Source organism: Anolis sagrei, chromosome 1 (assembly GCF_037176765.1).
Source record: "Anolis sagrei isolate rAnoSag1 chromosome 1, rAnoSag1.mat, whole genome shotgun sequence".
In the NCBI taxonomy this organism is placed as follows: Eukaryota; Metazoa; Chordata; class Lepidosauria; order Squamata; family Dactyloidae; genus Anolis; species Anolis sagrei.
In genome coordinates, this window is record NC_090021.1 from 11870395 (window position 1) to 11894575 (window position 24181).

Below are 24181 nucleotides of genomic sequence, written 5' to 3' on the forward strand. Positions count from 1 at the left end.
GGCTGAATATCACTGCCATATAATCCAGTTTCTGAATGCAGAGTAACTATGCTAGGCATTTTCTCGGGTCCTCCAGAATGGCTCCATTATATTCTTGGGCCAGAGGGCCTTCATTTCAACAAGGTTAAATGTTTTACAGGATTTCACGTGCGACCTTATCACATGAGCCAAGTGAATTGTCCTGCTTTGCCGAAGTATTCTGGGACAGCCGCACCAGGAGCTCCAGCTTATCTTGCTATTTGTTGATTGCTGCATGTATTTTAAAGTTCTATGCCTTTGCAGTTAGATGGCTTTCCTTACTTTGCAGTTATTGGGTCAATTGCTTGTCAATTATTATTAGGTTCCCTAGTCCCGCCCCATTTTTGGGCTTTGGTGGGAAGTGAGCCATTTTGTTAGTTAGTCTCAGCCAGGTTAGCCAATGTATAGGATGTGTGTAACTTCCCCTGTACAAAGGCTTCAACCTTTAAGAATCTCCAGGGAAAGAACGCCAGGGAAGCATTCCCACAGCTTTAAGAACTCCAGGAAAACAGCCTTAAAAACTAAAGAACTCCAGCTGGAGAACATCCACTGCCTTGCTGGTAGGTCCACTCGACGTCCAAGAAGCAGTTCGGCCCGGTAGCGGAGCACGCATCAGCGAGGGTTGGATTTTAGTCAGCCTGGGAGAAGTTAAAAAGGGGAATTTTCCTTTAAAGAGAAGTTATTGAAGATAGTGCCTGTCCCCTGTGGACAAGATTTAGAGAATCAATACTTTATCAAGAAAGCCTTGTAGTTCCTGTTTGATTTCATTAATAAAATACTTTGTTGTATTTCTCAAGTCATCTGAAGATTCTTTATAAGATACTAATTGAAATGAAGGATGAAAAAACAAAAAAGTGCACCCTTAAAGAGATTTGGGAAGAGGATTTAGGGATAAAAATAAGTGAAATAGAGTGGCAACAATTATGGGGACAAAGACATTTAAAAAATTTATCGATACGAGTTAAAGAAAACTATTACAAGTTAATATGGAAGTGGTACTTGACACCGGTAAGAATAGCATATATGAATAAAAATAACTCAATAAATTGTTGGAGAGGGTGTCAAGAACCAGGAACATATATACACATGTGGTGGCAATGTAAATATGTAAATAATTTTTGGGAGAAAGTATTTAGAGAAATAGAAACTATAATGAATATAAAATTAGATAAAAGTCCTAGTATAGCCTTACTATCAGTATATAACGATAAGCAATTGAAAAAGGAGGATAAAGAAGCGATAACAAACTTACTAACTATAGCAAGACTGCTTATAGCAAGGAATTGGAAAAAAGAAATGAATATACAAATAGAGGAGTGGTATAAAGAAGCATGGAAAATAGCAATAAATGATAAATTGACATGTATATTAAAGGTTAAAAAAGGTATATGGAAACAAAGCGATTTTGATGCTGTATGGGGAAGATTTGTGGTAAATGGATTAAAAAATAAGGAAGGAAAATTACCGTCACAAGAAGAAATGAAATTTTGGACAGATGAAATGTAAGAATGGTGGCTTGAGACGGGTGGAGGGGAGCACTGTGGTGAAAAAAGGGGGGGGAAGAGAAAAGGGGGGGAAATGTCAGAGCAAAACAACAAAACAACATGTTAAAGAGGTTGATGTACAAAATGTAATAGTATGTAATAAATGTGATAAATTAATAAAAAAAATTTAAAAAGGGGGGAATTTTCCTTTAAAGAGAAGTTATTGAAGATAGTGCCTGTCCCCTGTGGACAAGATTTAGAGAATCAATACTTTATCAAGAAAGCCTTGTAGTTCCTGTTTGATTTCATTAATAAAATACTTTGTTGTATTTCTCAAGTCATCTGAAGATTCTTTTGTAGAGGAAGCCCCTGAGAACCGCTGGGCAAAGGTTACACATCCTATTTTAAAGCCAACCAAATAAAGGCCCAGCGGCAATAGTACACAAAGAAATAGAGGCACAGTGGGGTGAAGCTCCCTCGTGTCGATGCTTCCTCCATCACACATGAAAAGTGTCGCCGGAGCTGCAAGGATCTGTTCTGGCTCTATTGGAGACAACACAACATGAGCAAGCTGCCATGTTGGCAGGGATGTGTCATACAATGCATCCAATTGTGGGCAGGGCCTCTACCAAACGTTCAGCAATGTCATGGGATGGGCAACATGTCCATCTGTCACTGGATTGGCAGGTAAGTGTCCTAGGACACATCCCAAGTCCTGTCTGATGAGGTTGATAGTCAATCAATATCCTTCTGGATTCAATTCAGTGTGCTAAAGAAAACAGCATTTAGAGTTCTAAATTGCTTGGGACCATGGCACTTGAAGGAAGTCACTTCATTGTGAAAATTGTTGTGGAATAACTTCATTTTAGCAACCCACACACATAGTATGAAAGGCCTACTAATCTAATGAAGCAACTGAAATCTTTATATGTTTGTTTGTGGGATTAACATAACTCAAAAACCACTGGACGAATTAACACCAAATTTGGACACAGTACACCTATCAGGCCAACAAGTGACAATCAGTCATAAAAACACTGAAAAACCCAGTAAAAGAGACTTAAAAAGCCAAAAAAAAAAATACAAAATACATTACAACAGATGTGCAAAACCACATATATACACATATACACAAATATATACACACATATATACACACACAAAACACATACATACAGACTGGGCCACAGCAACACGTGGCAGGGGATAGCTAGTGCTAAATATTTCTATTGTTAGCTAGTATTTGGCAGAGGGTTTCTGGGAGTTGTATTTCAACAAGAAAACTTTTGGATGCTCTCAGCAAAGTTGTATAGATGAGTTAAGTAGTTTTTACCTTAGATGCAGGCGAAACGTCAGGAGAGAATGCCTCTAGAACATGGCCCTATAGCCTGAAAAAACCTACAAGAACCCAGTTTTTACCTGTTCTGGATTGTGAAAGGTGACTATACTATTTGTTTCCTGGCAAAATAGAGAGGTTTCTCAATGCCCAGAAAACTGCAACTAGAAGCAATAATGCAGTGGCAGAGGTAACATAACTTGCAACCTCAATAGAGGACCACCATTATCAATCTGTTTCATAGTGAAGGGTGAGGAATCCAGTGCCTCACAACTCTTATCACCTGGCTCCAGCTGAGGACAACCAGATGGGGGAAAGCATGAGCGTGTGTGGTGTGTGTGGCTTCCCCCCATGGATTCTATGGCAACAGGGGAGCCCTCCTGTGTTTCCCTGGTCGGAGCATGCACTGGCCCTGCCCTCCTTCACCCACGGAGCCACGCAAGCATAATCTGATGGGAGCTGGCCAACCAACTCCATGGGTGACCTGCGCAAAAAATCGGTGCATGCTGTCAATTTAAGCCCTTTGTGATGAAGTGGTTGGTCAGGAGAAACGTACCTCATTGGACCCAGTATCACAAGTTCAATGCCAAAATGTGTCAGTTTGGGTCAGGAAACTCTGGCCCCATCTACAGTACCATGTAATGCAGTTTCAAACTTGTTTATACTTATGGTAGTGCAGATGGGGTCCAAATCTTTTCTTCTGGCAGGTGAACATAGATATTTGCTACCATTCAAAAAAAAAAGTCGCACCTCCACCCTAAGTCAGTGAACATTAAAAGAATCCAGGACATGTTTAATTGTCTTTGGGACTGCCCACAACTATTTGTCAAAGACATTTCTTCTCCCCTCAGCTTTCTTCACTGTCCAACTTTCGGAACAATAGATTTATGGGGCAGAGAGAGTCTTACAATTAAATATACCTTCTTGACATTAAGAGAAAATTAGTTTCATTTTGTTTTTGAAGAATTTTCCAAACTTTGCAAATTACATATGTGAGATGGGTAGAAATTAAGGTTAATAAATAAACAAAGCTGAAAATGAAAGATATTTTTCCATCTCCATTACAATCTACTCATTATTACAACATCATGAGTTACTCATGTGGAGTCCAAACTTCTTTGGTCTTCCTTGGTGTAAGATGTTTGTCTTTGGGTTCTTTCATCTTCTTCACTCGTTGTTATCTCAGTCTCCTACAAATATTTGTCAACAATTACAATAGGTTATTGTAAATCATTTATAACTGCACCTATGGTGGGTTTCAAATTTCAGTTTTCAAAATCTACAAAGATGGCTCACTATTTAAAAGGCCACTAGAGGACAGCAGGACCTTGAGGAAGCTGGAAGGAACATTAGATGCACGCTTATAAAAACTATGGCTATTAGAAAGTTTGTCTGATTTTGTAGTTCTGCCACAAGAAGAATGAGTAACAAGTTTGAGGCATGAACTGCTTTGATTTCCTAATGGACACTTCTTTGTGTGCCTTACAACATTTCAGACCATTTATTGAAATAACCCAAAGCAGTCCACTCCAGTGAAAGGTATTTTTCCACAAGAAATGTCCATTCATACCCTTAAGGAAAGAGTTTTCTAAAGACACTGAATATTCACTTCATCACATTGGTTCTTATGAAAATGTGCCATGGATCCACACATCACTACATTAAGATTGCACTGCATAACTATTTCTGACAATGGCTATTCCCAACTTGTTCTGCATCTCATCAACATGTAGGTAAAGGTAGTCCCCTGACATTAAGTCCTGTCATGTCTGACTCTGAGGTGTGGTGCTCATCTCCATTTCTAAGCCAAAGAGCCAGCGTTGTCCGTAGACACCTCCAAGGTCATGTGGCCGGCATGACTGCATGGAGCGCCGTTACCTTCCTGCCGGAGCGGTACCTATTGATCTACTCACATTTGCATGTTTTCGAACTGCTAGGTTGGCAGAAGCTAGGGCTGACAGCGGAAGCTCATGCCGCTCCCCGGAATCGAACCTGCGACCTTTCGATCAACAAGCTCAGCAGCTCAGTGCTTTAACACACTGCGCCACCGGGGGCTCCCATCAACATGTATCTTGCCCCAATTTGTTGACATTGTGCTTTTTTGTAGTAAAGTATTTGCTATTTTAGAAAACTACATATTACATACACACACACACACACACATATATATATATATAACACAATGTTCATAAACATCCCCTCCTCCCCTCAAAAATTGACTAATCCAAACCAGCCATGATTGAACCATCCACAGCTTAAAAATGTCTCCCCAAAAAATCCAAAAAGCAAACCTTAATTTTGCCATTCTATATAAGGGACCACCATTTTACTATGCTACCATATATAATGGTACTTGAGCAGTCACAGATTTTGGTATCTAAGGGAGGTCCTGGAACCAAATCCAGAAGATACCAAATAAACGAGCCACTGTGTTATTGGTTCTGGCACAACATGTCGTTGGATATGTCTCTAAACCTTACTTCAGGAGGAAGGAGGAGGGTAAATTATAGGTAGAAGCACCTCATGTCTGCTTAAATCCACTTGAAATTCTGAAATCCTACAGAGATGGAGATGGAAGTCCTTCCTCATTTGAGAAGCTGTGTTCCCTGGAGGAAACTGGGAAAATGCCAGATAGAAACCACAATCAAAATTTAGGTGAGATGAGGACATTTTAGACAGTGTCTTTTTATAGAACCACAGAATCATTGAATTGGAAGAGACCTCATGGGCCATCCAGTCCAACCCCCTGCCAAGAAGCAGGAAAATCGCATTCAAAGCACCCCTGATAGATGGCCATCCAACCTCTGCTTAAAAGTCTCAAAAGAAGGTGCCTCCACCACACTCCAGGGCAGAGAGTTCCACTTCTGAACAGCTCTCACAGTCTGACACTCTCTTTTGTGGTTCAAGCACAAAGAGTAGACCAATGAAAACTTCTAGACAAAACCTACTGTAATTTGATTGTTAACTATTCATTCGCCATACAATGTAGTGTACATTAAAGTCTATGTGTAATTGTTCATCCACTTTCAATACTTTCTACTGGTCCATCAAGTCTGATGCAACAAAAGACAGCTGTGCTCAGAATTAAGCAAAATGATTTCTCCAACCCCTGCTACTTCCATTTGGTGTGGTGTTGGAAGTCATGGGTGGTGGATCACAGGTGGGAATGGGTTGAATCCCTGGTTGACCTCTGGAATGGAGAAATGACCAGGGCAATTGACACAATCACTCCCAATCCACCCTCTTTTCTTGCAGAGTCAAACCATCACCAAGGAGCTGACAGCGATGAAACAAGAAAGGCAGAGACTAGAGCATCATTGGCATCAGATCCATAGCCAGTTTGACCAACCACAGGACAGCGCTTATTTAAGATATTATTCTGTGGTAATGGAGGCAGCAGAAAAGTCTTATATAGCTGCTAACATGGTATCCGCAAAGAATCGCCCTTCCAAGCTGTTCTGAGTGGTCAGGGGTCTTTTACACCCATCCCCTCAAGGGGCGATCTCTGACCACTTGACAGCACATTGTGAGGAATTTGTGTGACACTTTGCAAATAAAGTCACTCGGATCAGTTCCAATCTGGATGATAATTTTAATAGAGTAACATTGGATGTGACCCAGGCACCAGCTTGTCCAGTTTTAATAGATTCTTTTCAGTTGGTGCAATCCGAGGAGGTGGACAGTATCCTTGGGGGTGTGAAGGTCACCACTTATACTCTAGACGCTTGCCCTTTGTGGCTAATAAAACTTGCAAAAGAGAGACTGGCAGAGTGGACCAAAATTGTGGTAAATGCCTCATTGGCCCAAGGCGTAATTCCATCTAGCCTTCAAAAGGCTATCTAGCCTTTAAAAGGCCTATTCTTAAAAGGGCATTGTTTGACCACTCAGTAATGAATAATTTTAGGCCAGTATTAAATCTTCCCTTCTTGAGCAAGGTTTTGGAGGACTTGGTGGCCTCACAACTCGAGGGGTTCCTGAATGAAATGGATCATTTAGATCCATCTCAGTCTGGTTTCAAGCCTGGGGAGTGTGTCCATTCTGATTCTCTTAGACCTCACAGCGACTGTACTGTCACGCACTGGGCTTGTAATAATTGTCTTTTGAACAGGACGTGCATTTTGTGCCCAGCGGGAAGCCAGGGTGCGTCAATAAAGAGGCCCTAAGGATTTTACTCTGGAAGAGTCTTTAGAGGCTTGAAAGTTTTAACAAAGTCCTTTATTATTGAACAAATTAAACAAATACTTCTCTGATCTTCAACAACAATCATACAAATGTTTCAAGGCTTTGAATTAACTGGTGGCTTTCTTAATCTTGTCCACAAGGGACAGGCAACTGGCTTTGAGAACTGCTTCTTTTCTTTTAAAAGGAAAACCCTTTTTTTAACCTTTCCCAGGCAATCTACAGATCACAACTGCCCTAGGCTTTGCTGATGTGGGTCCTACTACCGGTTCCAAACTGCTTCTTGGGTCCCGGGTAGACCTACCAGTCAAGGCTATGTAGATTCTCCAGCTGGAGTTCTTTGGGTCTGTAAAACCGTTTTCCCCTGGATGCTGTAAGCTGAGAGACTGTAAGTTCCCAGCCAGAGCTTTGGGACTGTTTTCCCTGGAATTTCGTAAATACAGAATCATAGAATCATAGAATCAAAGAGTTGGAAGAGACCTCATAGGCCATACAGTCCAACCCGCTGCCAAGAAGCAGGAATATTGCATTCAAATCACCCCTGACAAATGGCCATCCAGCCTCTGTTTAAAAGCTTCCAAAGAAGCAGCCTCCACCACACTCCGGGGCAGAGAGTTCCACTGCTGAATGGCTCTCACAGTCAGGAAGTTCTTCCTAATGTTCAGATGGAATCTCCTTTCTTGTAGTTTGAAGCCATTGTTCCGCATCCTAGTCTCCAAGAAAGCAGAAAACAAGCTTGCTCCCTCCTCCCTGTGGCTTCCTCTCACATATTTATACATGGCTATCATATCTCCTCTCAGCCTTCTCTTCTTCAGGCTAAACATGCCCAGTTCCCTAAGCCGATCCTCATAGGGCTTGTTCTCCAGACCCTTGATCATTTTAGTCGCCCTCCTCTGGACACATTCCAGCTTGTCAATATCTCTCTTGAATTGTGGTGCCCAGAATTGGACACAATATTCCAGATGTGGTCTAACCAAAGCAGAATAGAGGGGTAGCATTACTTCCTTAGATCTAGACACTATGCTCCTATTGATGCAGGCCAAAATCCCATTGGCTTAAGAAACCTGCTTCCTGGAATCCTTTCCCCTTTCCCTTCTAGTAACTGCCTGTCTCTCCCCGCACTCCACTAGTAACCAAAAGCAGACGGGTTTCGACAGCTGCTGTCCCCTTGTGGTTGAAAAAAATTGATGGTGGACGCCATGCCATTAGGGGCACTGAACAAGGCTTTGTTTAAAAAATAGACCCATGCACAAGCCTAGAAATTAGGGACAACAAATTAGGTTTTATTAGCAGCAGGATATCACAGCATTGTTAGAAGATGTTGAATTCATGGAGGGGCTTTTTGGCAGCTCCAAGTTTCTTCTGAATCACTGCTCACATATGCTTCAACTTGCTGCTGAAGAAGCATCTACGGTTACCAAACGAAACCCACGGGATGCACACCTACAATATAGAGAAGATTATTACAGTCTGTTTACATCAGAGACATATTGCTTACCAAATCAAACAAAAGTTGTAGCCTCATATTCATCGTCTACCCAGATGAGCTTACAAGATCCCCAGCAAAGTATTTGCATGGCTCTAACTGTGGGTGGGAACATATTACCAAAATCTAAATTAAAGGAAGGTATCAGTAACATCTCTAAACATTTCTACTTTCCACATCCTCTAAAAAAACTTTCAGTCTCTCAGGACCATTATTTCAAAATATCACAGGTCTCAATATCCAGCTTTTCAATTTCTTCAAAGTATTTCTGGCCTTATCCCTATAAATTCAGATATTTTAAATATGCTCTCTGGTCCTCTCCTTTTGCTTCACATTGTATATCTCCAGGTCCAAGCACTTCCAAAGAGTAACCTTCACATAAGTAAAACATCAACAGGATCCTGGCTAATGGCTTCTACAGTTTGAGTTCCCCTTGTCCAGAAATCTGCAATACTTCAAAGACCTATACTTTTTGCTGTCAGCTGCGCACTTCGGCATTTTGGGAAAGCAGGCTAGTCACATGTTCAAGAAGCGCACTTACACAAGGTCCCTGTAAAAAAGCAGGCACCTCAGATCCTTCTGTGCCCACCTTCAATCTGTCCAATAGAAGCACATGGCAGGGCAGAAGCTCTAGAGATGGGCCATGAGGAAGAGTGCACAGTGACTCTATAGGATGCCACCTCTATCCATCCAAGAAAAAATAAAAATATTTATGGGGGTAATTTCCCTTTTTTGCCTTTCTTAAAAGGCCTGTGTATAAGCAGGATCCTCACTCGTTCCTTCTCTTCTTCTATCCCCATCAAGACTCCTTGGGGAAAAGCTCAGTTGGTGCTGGACATCTGACTAGGTCCCTTTCCTCCCATCCCGCATTCACTATGTATATGTAAGTACAGGTATTCCAAAGTCTGAAAAAATCCAAAATTAAAAAACCCTCTGATCTTTTTTTTAAAATAATATTTTTATTAAGTTTTTTTAATACAAAGATATAAAAGGGGGTCAATAAGGGTTATGGGGAGGGGAAATTTAGGGGTAAAGGAGGGGGGAGCTCATTCAAACATCTGGGGAGGGAAGGGGGGCTTGGTATGCATTCATTCATTCATAAACTACATGCTTTCAAGTAGGTAGGGTGAGGGGAGGTAAGGGATGGGGTGGTGGGTAGGCAGGGGGGTGGAGGTAGAAACTTCCGTGTATGTCTGTGAAGGTTGGATAAGTACGTCTTGTTTTCTGCTTCTTGTTCTTGTTTTTTTAGACCTTGTCTGATCTTTTCTTTCAATTCTTTGGTTTTTGGAGGTAGGTCAGGAATCCACTCCAATCTGTATTTTGGGTTTTGTCTAAGTTGTTTGAAAGTTTGTTTGTCAGCAAGTCCATATTCATTATGTCATATATTTTTTAAATCCATTCTTCCTTCGTCGGCATCTCCTTCGATTTCCAATATTGTGCTATTTTAATTCGGGCAGCTGTGGAGAGATAGAAAAGAATCTTGTTTTCATTTTTTTTCCAGCTTAAAGTCTATGATTCCCAATAAGAAATATTCTGGTTTTAATTTGATCTTCATTTGTAGGATTTTTTCTGTCTCTGTGCAGATCTGGCGCCAAAAGGCCTTAACTCTCTTACAACCCCACCACATGTGGATGAAACTTCCCTTGGTTCCCTGGCATTTCCAACATTCCCCTTCTATCTTTCCTTTGCTAAATTTAGCTATCTGTTCCGGTGTTAGGTACCACCTGTAAAAAAGCTTGTACCAGTTTTCTTTGATCTCATTAGCGTAAGTGAGTTTTAGGTTTTTTGTCCATACTTCCTCCCATTCTTCTAACTTGATGGGACGGCCTATGTCTTTGGCCCAACTGATCATGGTGGTTTTTATTTGTTCTTTTTCCGTTTCCCACGTCAATAATTGTTGGTATGCTTTCTTGATGTGTTTTTTGTTTGTCTTTAGGATTTTCTCACATATTGTGTCTTCTTTTTGGAAGCCTATCAATTTGTCTCTGTTGTAGCTCTCTCTTATTTGGTGATACTGGTACCAGGAAAGTGTGGGGTCATAACGTCTTAGTTCTTCTTGTGTTTTAATTAGATATCCTTGGGGTGAGTTTTTTAATATTTCTTTATAAGTTAACCATGTTTCTCTAGCTGTTCCTTTGATTTGGCTGGCCTCGTTAGGGGAGAACCAAAGCGGTGTTTTTTGGTAAAGTTTGGTTTTATATCTTTCCCATATTTGTATGAGGGGGTCCCTCACAAAGTGGTTTCTAAAGTTGCTTTCTCCTTTTGTTTTTCCCCTCCAGAGGTAATTGTGCCATCCTTGCATAAGGTCGAAGCTTTCGAGGGTTAATAACTTTTTCTCCCTAAGTCCTATCCAATCCTTTATCCAGCAAATCGCGGATGAGTCATGGTATAACTGCAGGTTTGGTAGGGCCAGGCCCCCTCTTTTTTTGCTGTCGCACATGTTTATAAAGTTGATTCTATGTCTACCTCTTCTCCAAATGAAGTTCGTGATATCTTTATTCCAGATTTTAAAAACCGACTTGTTCTTAATTATTGGTATAGATTGGAAGAGATGGAGTATGTCTGGGAGGATATTCATTTGAATCGCCGCGATTCTTCCCATCAGGGAGAGATTTAACGTCTCCCATCTCTTTAGTCTTTCTCTGATTTTAGTCCATTTCTGTTCGTAATTATTTTTATATAATTGTATATTCTTTGTTGTTATTGTCACTCCTAGGTATTTCACCCTTTTTGTTGTTCTAATTGATGTTTTATTTTGTATCTCTTCCTCTTTCTTTTTCGTCATGTTTTTGGTGAGCATTTGAGTTTTTTCCTTATTGATCCTGAAGCCTGCCACTTCCCCATATCGGTTTATTTCTCTCCACCATTTATCTATGGTGTTTGCTGGATCTTCTATGATACAGACAAGATCGTCGGCATAAGCTCGGATCTTGAACGTATATTTCTCGATTCGTAGGCCCTTCAGTTCTTCATTTCTTCTGATGTTACATAGAAGTAGCTCTAGGGTGAGGATGAATATCAGGGGAGATGTTCCTTTCTCGATTCTAATTATTTCTGATTTTTGACTATTTATTAACAGACTTGCGTATTGCTCAGAGTATAGTGATTCTATTGCGTTTATAAAGTTATATCCGGCATCCATTTCTTTAAACGTCTCTTTGAACAGGAACCAATTTACATTATCGAACGGCTTTTCTGCGTCTAAGAATAGAAATACTACTTCTTTTTGTATCTTTTTCTCATAGTATTCTATTGCATCTATTATTACGCGTATGTTTTCTTTCAGTTGGCGTTTAGGTAGGAAACCTTTCTGCTCTTCTTCTATTCTTTCACTTAATATTACCTTCAGTCTGTTTCCTAGTATGCTGGTGAATATTTTGTAATCCTGATTCAAAAGAGATATCGGTCTGTAGTTTTTAGTTTTGGTCTTGTCTGCGCTGTCTTTTGGTATCAGGGTCATATTTGCATATCTCCATGTTTCAGGGATTTTTCTTTCTTCCATGACTTTATTCATTGTTTTTAATAATGGTGTACTTAGCTGGTCCACAAAGATTTATAGTAGCTACTAGTGAAGCCATCTGGGCCAGGCGCTTTGTTCTGCGGTAGATTTTGGATTACTTTTACCATCTCTTCTCTCGATATCTTTTTGTTTAATACCTCCCTTTGGGCATCTGTTATCTTTGTTATCTTTATGTTGGCCTAGGAACTGCATCACTCTTTCTTTTGGTATGTTATCGTCTGCATATACTTTTCTGTAATATTCTGTAAATTGTTCTATTATATCTGATGTTTGGTTAAAGGTTTTGCCTTTTTCTTCAATTTTTGTAATAATTCTGGAGTGTTTCCTTATTGCTAATTTCCTAGCCAACCATTTGCTTACTTTGTTCGCGTTTTCAAAGTAATCTTGTCTGACGTATCTCAGCTTTTTTTCCATTTCTTCTAGCTGTAAGGTTGATAATTTTTTCCTTAGGATAGAGGTTTGATATTGTAACTTTTGGTTATCTGGGTTTAATTTCGCTATTTTTTCCTTTCTTTCTAGTTCTTTCTCAATTTTTCCTTGTTCTTCTCTTCTCCATTTATTGATTCTGGCGGCATGCTCTATAAGAAAACCTCTAATATAAGCTTTCGAGGCATCCCAGATTGTCTCTATCGGGGTCTCGTTTTCGGTGTTAAGGGTGAAGAATTCTTCTATTAGTTCTCTATATCTTTCCCTATTTTTTTCCCCTTTGATCAGATAATCCTTTAATTTCCACATGTATGATGTTCTTGAATTTGTGGTTTCCTGTATTATTGTGAGTATTGGGGCATGGTCAGAGGTGTGGATTGGCAATATTTTGGATTTTCTCACTTTCTTTGCTAGTAGTTTTGAACACCAAACCATATCTATCCGTGACCATGTTTGGTGACGATTTGAAAAATAGGTGTAATCTACGTCATTCTGGTGTTGGTCTCTCCATGTGTCTACGGTTCCCAGTTCCTCTAACATCTGGAGGCATGCTATCGGAAGGGTTGAGGTGTGATGTGGGCTTTGTCCCTTTTTTTTATTTATCCTTACTGATATCTATAACTCCATTGAAGTCCCCTACTATCATTAACTCATCATAGTCTGTTCCTAATATCAGACTGCGGAGTTTTTCACAAAATTTCACTTTTCCTCCATTAGGGGCATATACGTTACAAATCAAAATGTTTTGTCCCTGTATCTCCACCAGCACCCCTAGAATTCTTCCTTCCCTGTCAGCAAAGGCTAGTTTGGAAGGTAGCTTATCTTTAACATATGTGGCCAGACCTTTTTTCTTTTCTGTGCTACATGCTTGCAATATTTTGCCCAGACTGCTATTCTCTAAATAGTGCATATGTTTTTTAATGATGTGCGTCTCCTGGAGACATATTATTTCACATCTTTCTTTCCTCAGGCAATGCCAAACCCTTTTCCTTTTCCCCGGCGAGTTCATGCCGTTTACATTCTGGGACACAATTTTAAGACTTATATCCATTATAATTGTTTTTTATTACCTTATTTGTTGTCTTGTGGTTGGTTCTCTCCGAATCTGCCTCTTGGTTGAGTTGTTTTGGGGACTTTTTCCTCGCTCTTCTTCTTTTCTTCCTATTCTGTTCGGCTTCTGTTGGGTAGGTGTCCTCACTGCTCTCATCTTCGTTAGTTTCCCCTTCTGTCCTGGGTGATTTTGGGCACTCTCCTTCTTCGGCTCCTTTTTCAAAGTCTTTTAGAGGTTCTCTCTGCAGTACTTTTTCCCAGAAGTTTTGGGCTTTTTCTTCTGATGTTATCCAGTATTTTGTGTTATTCCATGTAGCCATCAGTCCCTCTGTTTTCTCCCATCTAAATCGTGCATTCCTTCTTTTCAGTTCATCTGTTAGAAAATGGTATTTCCTTCTCTTCTCTAATATTGTTATAGGTATTTCCTTGAGGATCACGATTCTGTTACCTTTGTACATTGTAGACTCTTTTGCATTTTCTCTGAGGATCTCATCTCTTGCGTTTTTTTTTGGTGAAGAAGACTAACACATCTCGGGGGACTTTATTCTTTTCTGCGTACTTAGAATTAATCCTTATGACCCTATCAATATTCTTTTCCGCATTTACTATGGTGGTTTTACATATTTTGGCTATTAAGTCCGTTATTATTTCTCTAATATTTTCCTGGTCGCTTTCCTGTACATTTCGAAATCTGAGTTGAGCCTCCTTCTCTCTACTTTCTTGCACTTCTTTATATTGTTTTAGAGATGTAATTGTTCCTTCCATGTTTTTCACCTTCTTTCTTAGGTCTAATTGTTGTTCCTTTATATTTTCATTCTCTTTTCTCTGGTCATTATTTTCTTGTGTCAGCCTTAAAATGTTGTCTCTCAATTCCTTCAATTCATTCTTAAGAGCTACATGTAGTTCTTCTTTCAGGTCTTTTTTCATTTCTTTTAGGTCTTCTTTTATTTCTTTTTTGAGGGCCGCGTTTTGTGTGTCTTAGTTTGTTTGCATCGTTTGTACTACAAGGTATAGTTTATTTATTTCTGCCAGTACGTCTTTGATGTTGGGTTCTTCTACTGGTGTTGGAGCATCTTTCTTGTTGCCCGCTCTTTTGTCTTTTTCTTTGTCCCTTTCTTGTTTTTTTTGTGCAGACATCTTTCCTCTTGAATGGTAGGGTCTTTAGGTCTTCTTCCAGTTGTTATTTTAATGTTTGAGGGCTTCTCTGGTTATCTTTGTTATGGCTGTGTTATTGTTTTCTTGTTTATTTCTGTCTCTGTTTTGGTTACTATTTGTTTCTTCGCTTGTATCTGGGTAGGGTCTTTTATTTTTCCAAGTGTTCTTTCCCTCTTTTTTCCCCTCGTTCCTCTCTTTTCCACTTCGTTCCTCTTCAACTCTTTCTTTTGCTCTATGGTCTATAGTCGCCAATCCTCTGTCTCCCCTCCACTGGTGTTTCTCTATGATTGTTATGTTTTCTATAATCCTTATTTCTTAGTCCTCTTGCTCTTCCTTCCTTCTTTTCACCGGGTCTATTTTTAATTTATCTAATTTCTCTGTGTCAACTTCCTTGTTTGGGTCTTGTTTTCTCGCGGTGTTTCCTATTCTCACCTTTTCTCGCCTCCTCTCGCTCTTCTCGCTTCTCTCTGTCTCTCTCGCGAGACTTCCTCGCTCGCCTCCTCTTTTCCCCTCTCTTCCTCAGTTCCTTCTGGCTTCCGAGGGAGGTGGGCGCCCTCCGGCGCGCGCCTTGTCCCGGAGGCCTCTCGGCCTCTGCGCAGGGGAGCTAGTGGGCGACGGTCTTGAGGACTGTGAGGAATGCGAGGGATGAGTGGTGAGTGGTGATTGTCCGCAAGGCTTTCAACCGAGGATTCTTCTGGTAGAGCGGGGAGCGTGGGATGGGGGGCGTTGTATTGAGAAGGGTTTGCCCTCTCTAATTTGGGTTCTTTTTTTTTGTTGTATTTTGTTGAATTTCTCGGGCTTCGTGTGGCGTTTTGCCTCGACTGTGGTCAGGTTCAGGTTTTGGTGAGGAAGGGGATTAATGGGGTGTTGGAGGTTGGGAGGCTAGGGTGGTCTCAGTCGTCTCCTTTTCGTCTCTTATCTCCCCTGTCCTTCTTTAAAACCTCCACGTTTTTGCTTTTTTGCTCTCCCTGTCTTTCCTTTCTCCGTGGTTTTAGGTTAGTTTTTCCCTTCATCCATTCTCCTCTTGCTGTGTTACTTTCACTTATTACTTTCAGTTGCTTTCGATTGGATTCCAGATTAGGCTTGACCCCTTGTTATTATTATTGTATTACCTTCTAAATCTTCGGCTATCTTCAGTTGCGTCTGTTCTTTCTTTCCCCCTCTTATCTTCTCTTCTTTCTTTCTCATTCCTTACACAGGCGTCCTTGTAGTTTCTTTCTTCGGTGGTGTGAAGTTAAAATAGTGGCTGGCGTTCTGGTCTGGCCTCGGCTTTACTCAGCCTCGGTCGGGCCTCCCACTCTGTACCTCAGCCATCCAGGGGTGCAAGTCCAGCGGTATTGACTGCCCTGTTTATTCCACGGGGCAGGGGGGAGCAACTCTCCCAGAGGTTTCCAGAGGGGGCAAACTTACGACGAGCGTCTCCAGTTTGCTCCGTCCGCCAGTTTGCTCAGTCCGCCATCTTGCCACTACCGGAAGTCAAAAAACCCTCTGATCTGAAGCACTTTGGATAAGGGAAACTCAAACTGTAGAATGAAGTCCTTCATTGCCTTTCAGTGTGTTTATTTATTTATTCATTTATTTATTTACAGTATTTCTATTCCACCCTTCTCACTCTGAAGGAAACTCAGGGTGGATCACACTGCAGACATACACAGCAAACATTCGATCCCATTTTAGACATACAAGACATACATACAGATAGAGGTCATTCAACAGTTTTTTCCAACTTTGGATCTTGGAGGTTGCTCGATTCTGGCTACGCGGGGGGAGCTTTGCTTCATCCACTATGACGCCGAGCCTATTTGAACCTAGTATTTCCATCTTACTCTTTGCTCTCCGGCATTTTTATGTTGTCATATATTAACCTCCCCGCTTTAAGCGGTCTCTAATTTTTCTACTAACAGATCACAACTGGTTTCGAACTGCTTAGGTAAACAGTAAGTTGGGATATTAACAGTCGGGAGCTCAATCCCGCTCAGGCTTTGAACTTACCATCTTCTGGTCAGCAGTGATTTATTGCTCGTAGTTGCTATATTATAGCCTAGCCCACATCTATTCACCTTCTGTAGTGCTTAGCTTCAACCCTACCCCCATAACATAATCCATGTGGAGGAATGTTACCTTTATCTCTGCAGCACATAACCATTCCATGACGACGGCACATTCCATTTGGTTCCACATATTCATCTTTAGCACACTTATGCTTGCAGCCTCCTTCACAATCATCGAATATTGTTGCAGCTTCATTACCTTTAAAGGGAACAAAGAAGTCAATCCACTCGCTGCAGAAGTGAAGATTCAAACAACAAAAGCATTTTCCGTCCAGCAAAAGCCATCCATTGTAATTTCCACTAACCACAAAAAGAAGAGTTTAATTTCTCACCATATGGCTCTGCAAAGGATTCTGGTGCCTCACAAAACTACAACACCAAAGATTCCATTGCATAGGGCCATCGTTGTTGTTGTTGTTGTTGTAAAGTACTGCTGAGATGGATTAATTCTGTAGCTGCACCGTATAAGGCAAATCTCATTTTTCCAATCTCAGAGGAAAGCAATGGCCAATGATGCCAAGAGCTAAGAGTTATGTCACAGTCAGCTCAGGAATGGAAAAAGGAATGTTGGTGGACAGCAAAAGAAATGTAATGATGGGCCTAAAGATAATCTTAAAATGTGGAACAAACACTCAAAACTGGAAAGCCCTGGTACTCGAGCACTCTAACTGAAGATCAGCTGTTACCAGCAATGCTATGGATTTTGAAAAGGCATGAATAGAGAGCAAAAGGGAGAGACATGCCAAGAGGAAGGCACATCAAGCAAACCCTTATCCTGACTGCCTTTCACCTGAAGAGTTTATGTCTTCATTGTAAAAGACCATGCAGATTTGGAATAGGTCTCCACAGACTCTTGCTGACCCACTACCAAACCCCTACCCTTAGAAAACCATCATACTCAGCCATGTATGATCACCTACGATGAAGATGACAACTTCCATGTAAATTCCAATCAAAATAATAGTACGGGACTAGGAAGGAATGTTTCCCTGATTGTGTGCAGTAGAAAACAAAAGAGAATAAAACTGTGCTGTCGCACGCTGGGCTCCTATAAAAGACTATAAACAGGACATAATTTCTGTGAGTCCAACAGGACGCCGGGGTTACCTCAGAGAAGGGTTTTAGGGATTTTCCTGAAAGATGGGCTTCAAAATCTTTAAAGATGCAACAAAATCTTTATTACTGAACAAATAACAAATCTTCAATGATTAACTTCAAGGTTTTCTTAACAAACTATTAGCTTTCTCGATCTTGCCCCCAAGGGCAGGCAACTGTTTCTTCACTGATGGTAAAATCCCCGACCTCTCCCTGGGCAAACTGTCTTCTCTTCTGTTGGCGTGGGGCCCCTACAGCCGGTCCAAAATGCTTTATGGTTGCCACGAAGGGCCCTTACTGAAACAGAGCCCTTTGCAGAACTTCCAGGAGGAGAAAGATGTTCACGTCCCAATGATGGCTGGCTGAAGCGCTGTGGGACTGGATCCCTAGCAAGAGCTGTGAGGCTGTAAGTTCCTCAACAAACTGTAAAGTCCCCAGCAAAGGCTGTGCTGAGACTGTATATCCCTGGCCAAGCTATGGGGCTATTTCTCCCCGGCCAAGCTATAAATGATGAAGACTTTCACAGTAGGTCCTGGTTTACGTCCTGTAAGAAAGACTTCTCTGTGTGGACTGACCTAAAATGGCTCCTATTCCCCCCAAAACCCAAAAGGGGGGTGGGACTATGGAACCTAATGATAATTGACAGGACATTGACCCAATAACTGCAAAGTAAGGAAAGCCATCTAACTGCAAATGCACAGAACCTTAAAATACATGCAACAATCCACAAATGGCAAGGTAAGCTGGAACTCCTGGTACGGCCGTTCCAGACCAAAAGCATTATAAAAGTATGACTCCCAAGATTCCATGGTGTTGAGCCATGGCATTTCAAATGTTGTCAAACTGCATTCCTTCTTCAATGTTGATATACCCCAAAAATGAAATCTTCCAACACAGAGATGGTGTGTTGCAATACTATAGCAGACATACCTGAATTATATTCATAAACATGTTGCTTTGCATACAATACATATACCCTTGCATCTGTTCTGCAGATATTGGCTTGTGGATGAGCAGGAATGGGTAACTAATTCCATTCCGTACTCCAGTGGTGCACCCCACAATCTTTTGAAGGGAACTTCTGGTTTCTTCTCCCTGTGTTTTGCAGCCAGTTTTTGTAATTGGGGACTGAGGGTGTTTGAAGTGAAGCTGCTGCGTGTGGACAGTATTTGGAGCTAATTTAAGGCATTTCTCCCTATAAAAGAATTAGGTGAGACTGGTGAGCTTGGGCACAGAAAAGGAGATGGAAAGTCACATGTGATCCACAGGTTGCAATTTCTCCTACCTCTGCCCAGTATGTGTGCAAGGATCTGTTCAGTATGTAAGCAGCTACTCTACTCCAAACTCAAGAACAGGAAACAGAGTGTTGAGCACTCAACTGAAGGTCGGCTGTGACCAGTAGTGCTGTGGAAGACACACAAACGGAGGACGAACGAGAGAGATGTACCAAGAAGAAGGCACAACAAGCCAACCCTGACTAGGACCTCCTTCCACCTGAAAACCAATGTCCTCACTGTGGGAAAAGATGCGGATCAAGAATAGGACTCCACAGCCACCTACGGACCTACCGCCAAGACACATCTGGAAGGCAATCATCCTCAAGCTACGAGGGATCAGGTAAGTGTGAAGTAAGTGAAGTGTAGATACAAATATATTTCTTTCTCACCTGGAAAACACAGAAGAATGGAAAAGAGCAGGAGAAGATAGAAAGCATTCATGTCTGAGTGTTGTATCCTCCAGAGTCCCAGCAGTCTAATACCAGATAGAAGGAAGAAGTGGGGCATCCTTTCTTTATATATCATTGGAGGAAAGGAAGTTTCCCTGAATTCCCATGGTATGTGAAGGACTCTATGTTCCGTGCATTATGCTTAGGATGTTTAATTGCTGTTGAACACAATCGATTGCTTTTAAATGTTCATACACTGTGTTCTCTTTACAAAACAAAACAACAAACCGTTCATTTCTGAAAATCAGGGTGCTTTGAAATTGGCCAACCTAAACAACCTATAAATATTTCTTTTATCAATAACTAGACAGAAGCTAGATAGATAGAGAGACTGTTATCCACATAATAATGTAAAGCCGCTTCTGTGACAACTTTAGGGCCCGCAACATTTATTGTGGGAGTGTTCTTGATGACAACAAGAAAGTTGGTATCCAAAAAGAACAGAATTTTGGAGGAGCAAAGTATGTTTGAAGAATGCACACAATACAAGCTATTCATGACTTTAATCCCAGTGTTCATACAAATTGTTCTTTTTTATTGTCTGATTTCATTCTACACACACTTGTCTCCTGGTAAAGTTAAACCTTTCTCAGCCATGTACAAGGTTAACTAGAACTCCTCCTCTTTCTCCTGTTTAGAGGTTTTACATCACTTCTTGAGATCTCCTTCATTTGGAAGAACTCTACACTGGAGAACTAATCACCAAGAGCACCTGTGAGCAGTGCAATTCCTTTAAGAAACACATATTTGCAATACTGTCTGAATCTCACTGCCACACAATCTTTTTTCTAAAATCAGATTTGTTCTGTCACGCGCTGGGCCTGTAAAGAATTCCCTTTATAATAGGACGTGCAACTTGAGCCCAGCGGGAAGCCAGGGGCCCCCGAAGAGAAGTTCTCAAGGATTTTTCACCACAAATGGTCTTTAGATGGCTTGTGAAGTATAACAAAGTCCTTTATTAATGAACAATCAAACAGAAACTTCTCTTGTCTTCAATAAAGTTAAACAAATGCTTCCAGGCCTTTATGCAACTGGTGGCTTCCTAATCATGTCCACGAGGGACAATCAATTGTCTTCAATAACTGTTTCTTGACTTTAAGGAAAATCCCTTTTTAACTTCTCCCAGGCTGACTGTAATCTAAGCCTTACTGATGTGGGCTCCTCTACCGGGTCGAACTGCGTCTTGAGCACCGAGTGGACCTACAAGTAAGGCCAGTAGATTCTCCAGCTGGAGTTCTATGGTCTTCCAAACTGTTTACCTTCCGAAATTCCTCAAAACTTTAGGGCTGCTTCCCTGGAAATCTTTGGAAATCTTTGGATGCTCTTAAGAAAGTTCTCCCCCGGAAAGTTTTACGGGTTGAAGCTTTTGTACAGGAGAAACATGTACACAACCTCTAAATTAGGTTTCCTTACCGAGACTAACTAAAAATGGCTCCCTTCCCTTCCCAATTGCCCTGAACAAGGGGCGGAACCAAAATTTAACGATGATGGACAGGTGACTTGCCCTACGACTGCAACCAAAGGAAGCCACCTTTAATTTAATACAAAGCAAATAAAGTTCCAGCTCCTGGTACAGCCGTACCAGCATGAGATTAACTACTCTAGACATTTTATAGGTCCCCCAGAATGGCTCCGTTGTATTCTTGAGCCAGAGGGCCTTCATTTCAACGGCGTTAAGTGTTGTATGGGGTTTCTCATACAACCTTATCACATGAGCCAGGTGAATTGTCCTGCTGTGCCAAAGAAATAGAAGCACAGTGGGGTGATGTCATCACCCTGTATCCTACTCCGTCGTGGCGATGCTTTCTCCATCACACGTGTCACCAAAGCTGCAAGGATCTGTTCTGGTTCTATGTTGAGCCAGCTCAACAACGGCAAGCTGCCATGTTGGCAGGGATGTGTCATACAATTCGTCCAATTGTGGGCAGGGCCTCTGCCAAAAGTTCAGCAATGTCAGTGGATGGGAAGCGCACCCATCCATCGCTAGACTGGCAGGGAAACATCCTAGGACACATGCCAAGCCCTGTCTGATGTGGTTGGTAGTCATTCAATATCTTTCTAGATTCAATTCAGTGTGCTAAAGAAAACAGCATTTAGAGTTCTAAATTGCTTGGAACCATGGCACATTATGTCACTTCATTGTACAAATTGTTGTGGAATAACTTCATTTTAGCAACCCACACATATAATATGAAAGACCTACTAAACTCATCAAGAAACTGAAATGTTAAATATTTCTATTGATGGCTAGTATTTGGCAGAGGGTTTCTGGGAGTTGTTGTGATGGCGCGAGTGGCACCACCTATGTATAGAACTGTTAGTTGCAAGATTTAAACTGTTGTATCATGCTTAATCCTGCTCCTTTTACCCTGCTTATGTATAGTTGTATGGATTGGTTACTTATAGCTGTCAATCAGTACTGTTTGGCTCCACCCCTTCCTGCAGGAGGGGAGTGCTTCCTTTCTTTTCATTCTGCCATCAGAGTTCCTACCATATGGACGTAAGAGACTTGACTCTAAAAGACCCAGATTTAGGTTACCTCTCAGCACCAGTTCTGAGGTTTTTTGGGGGGGGGTTTTTACCCTTGAGACTTCTGCTTCATGCTCAAACCAACCTGAACAACGTTGGAAGTCTCAAGCACCTTCAAACCGGTTCTTTTGGCACCAAAGGAAGATCCTGAGTCTTCCAAACATAGGCCATCTGCACTGGGCTTGTGGTTTGCTCTGGCATTCAAAGCCATTGAGGAAAGAGGAAACTTGGTGAGTTTGACTCCCCCTTGTCCGGAAATCTGCAATACTTCAAAGACCTATACTTTTTGCTGTCAGCTGCGCACTTCGGCATTTTGGGAAAGCAGGCTAGTCACGTGTTCAAGAAGCGCACTTACACAAGGTCCCTGTAAAAAGCAGGCACCTCAGATGCTTCTGTGCCCACTTTCAATCTGTCCAATAGAAGCACATGGCAGGGCAGAAGCTCTGGAGATGGGCTATGAGGAAGAGTGCACAGTGACTCTATAGGATGCCACCTCTATCCATCCGAGAAAAAATAAAAATATTTATGGGGGTAATTTCCCTTTTTTGCCTTTCTTAAAAGGCCTGTGTATAAGTAGGATCCTCCCTCGTTCCTTCTCTTCTCCTATCCCCATCAAGACTCCTTGGGGAAAAGCTCAGTTGGTGCTGGACATCTGACTAGGTCCCTTTCCTCCCATCCCTCATTCACTATATGTAAGTACAGGTATTCCAAAGTCTGAAAAAATCTAAAATTAAAAAAACCCTCTGATACGAAGCACTTTGGATAAGGGAAACTCAAACTGTAGAATGAGGTCCTTCATTGCCTTTCAGTGTGCTTATTTATTTATTTATTTATTTATTTACAGTATTTCTATTCCACCCTTCTCACTCTGAAGGAAACTCAGGGTGGATCACATTGCAGACATACACAGCAAACATTCGATCCCATTTTAGACATACAAGACATACAGACAGATAGAGGTCATTCAACAGTATTTTCCAACTTTGGATCTTGGAGGTTGCTCGATTCTGGCTACGCGGGGGGAGCTTTGCTTCATCCACTATGATGCCAAGCCTATTTGAACCTAGGATTTCCATCTTACTCTTTGCTCTCCAGCATTTTTATGTTGTCATATATTAACCTCCCCTCTTTAAGCGGTCTCTAATTTTTCTACTCACAGATCTCAACTGTTTTCGAACTGCTTAGGTAAACAGTAAGTTGGGATATTAACAGTCGGGAGCTCAATCCCGCCTCAGGCTTTGAACTTACCATCTTCTGGTCAGCAGTGATTTATTTCTCATAGTTGCTATACTATAGCCTAGCCCACATCTATTCACCTTCTGTAGTGCTTAGCTTCAACCCTACCCCCATAACATAATCCATGTGGAGGAATGTTACCTCTTTTTTTGCAGCACATAACCATTCCATGACGACGGCACATTCCATTTAATCCCGCATATTCATCTTCAGCACACATATGCTTGCAGCGTCCTTCACAATCATCGAATCTTGTTGCAGCTTCATTACCTTTAAAGGGAACAAAGAAGTCAATCCACTCGCTGCAGAAGTGAAGATTCAAACAACAAAAGCATTTTCCGTCCAGCAAAAGCCATCCATTGTAATTTCCACTAACCACAAAAAGAAGAGTTTATTTTCTCACCATATGGCTCTGCAAAGGATTCTGGTGCCTCACAAAACTACAACACCAAAGATTCCATTGCATAGGACCATTGTTGTTGTTGTTGTTGTAAAGTACTGCTGAGATGGATTAATTCTGTAGCTGCACCGTATAAGGCAAATCTCATTTTTCCAATCTCAGAGAAAAGCAATGGCCAATGATCTCTGTGCCAAGAGCTAAGAGTTATGTCACATTCAGCTCAGGAATGGAAAAAGGAATGTTGGTGGACAGCAAAAGAAATGTAATGATGGGCCTAAAGATAATCTTAAAATGTGGAACAAACTCTCAGAACTGCAAAGCCCTGGTACTCGAGCACTCTAACTGAAGATCAGCTGTTACCAGCAATGCTATGGATTTTGAAAAGGCATGAATAGAGAGCAAAAGGGAGAGACATGCCAAGAGGAGGCACATCAAGCAGTAGAAAACAAAAAAGAATAAAACATTATCAAAGTATGACTCCCAAGACTCC

At 41.3% G+C, this 24181-nt stretch overlaps 1 long non-coding RNA gene across 1 annotated transcript; it reads right to left on the reverse strand.

Annotated features, from left to right (window-relative positions):
• Positions 1-8279: 8279 nt before the first annotated feature.
• On the reverse strand, positions 8280-23952 carry LOC137095874 (uncharacterized). Its single transcript, XR_010909025.1, has 4 exons — positions 23695-23952; positions 23433-23561; positions 16776-16904; positions 8280-8460 (listed from the first exon to the last, which is right to left on the reverse strand). It is a non-coding gene; the product is annotated as an uncharacterized lncRNA (long non-coding RNA).
• Between the last annotated feature and the right edge of the window lie 229 nt (positions 23953-24181).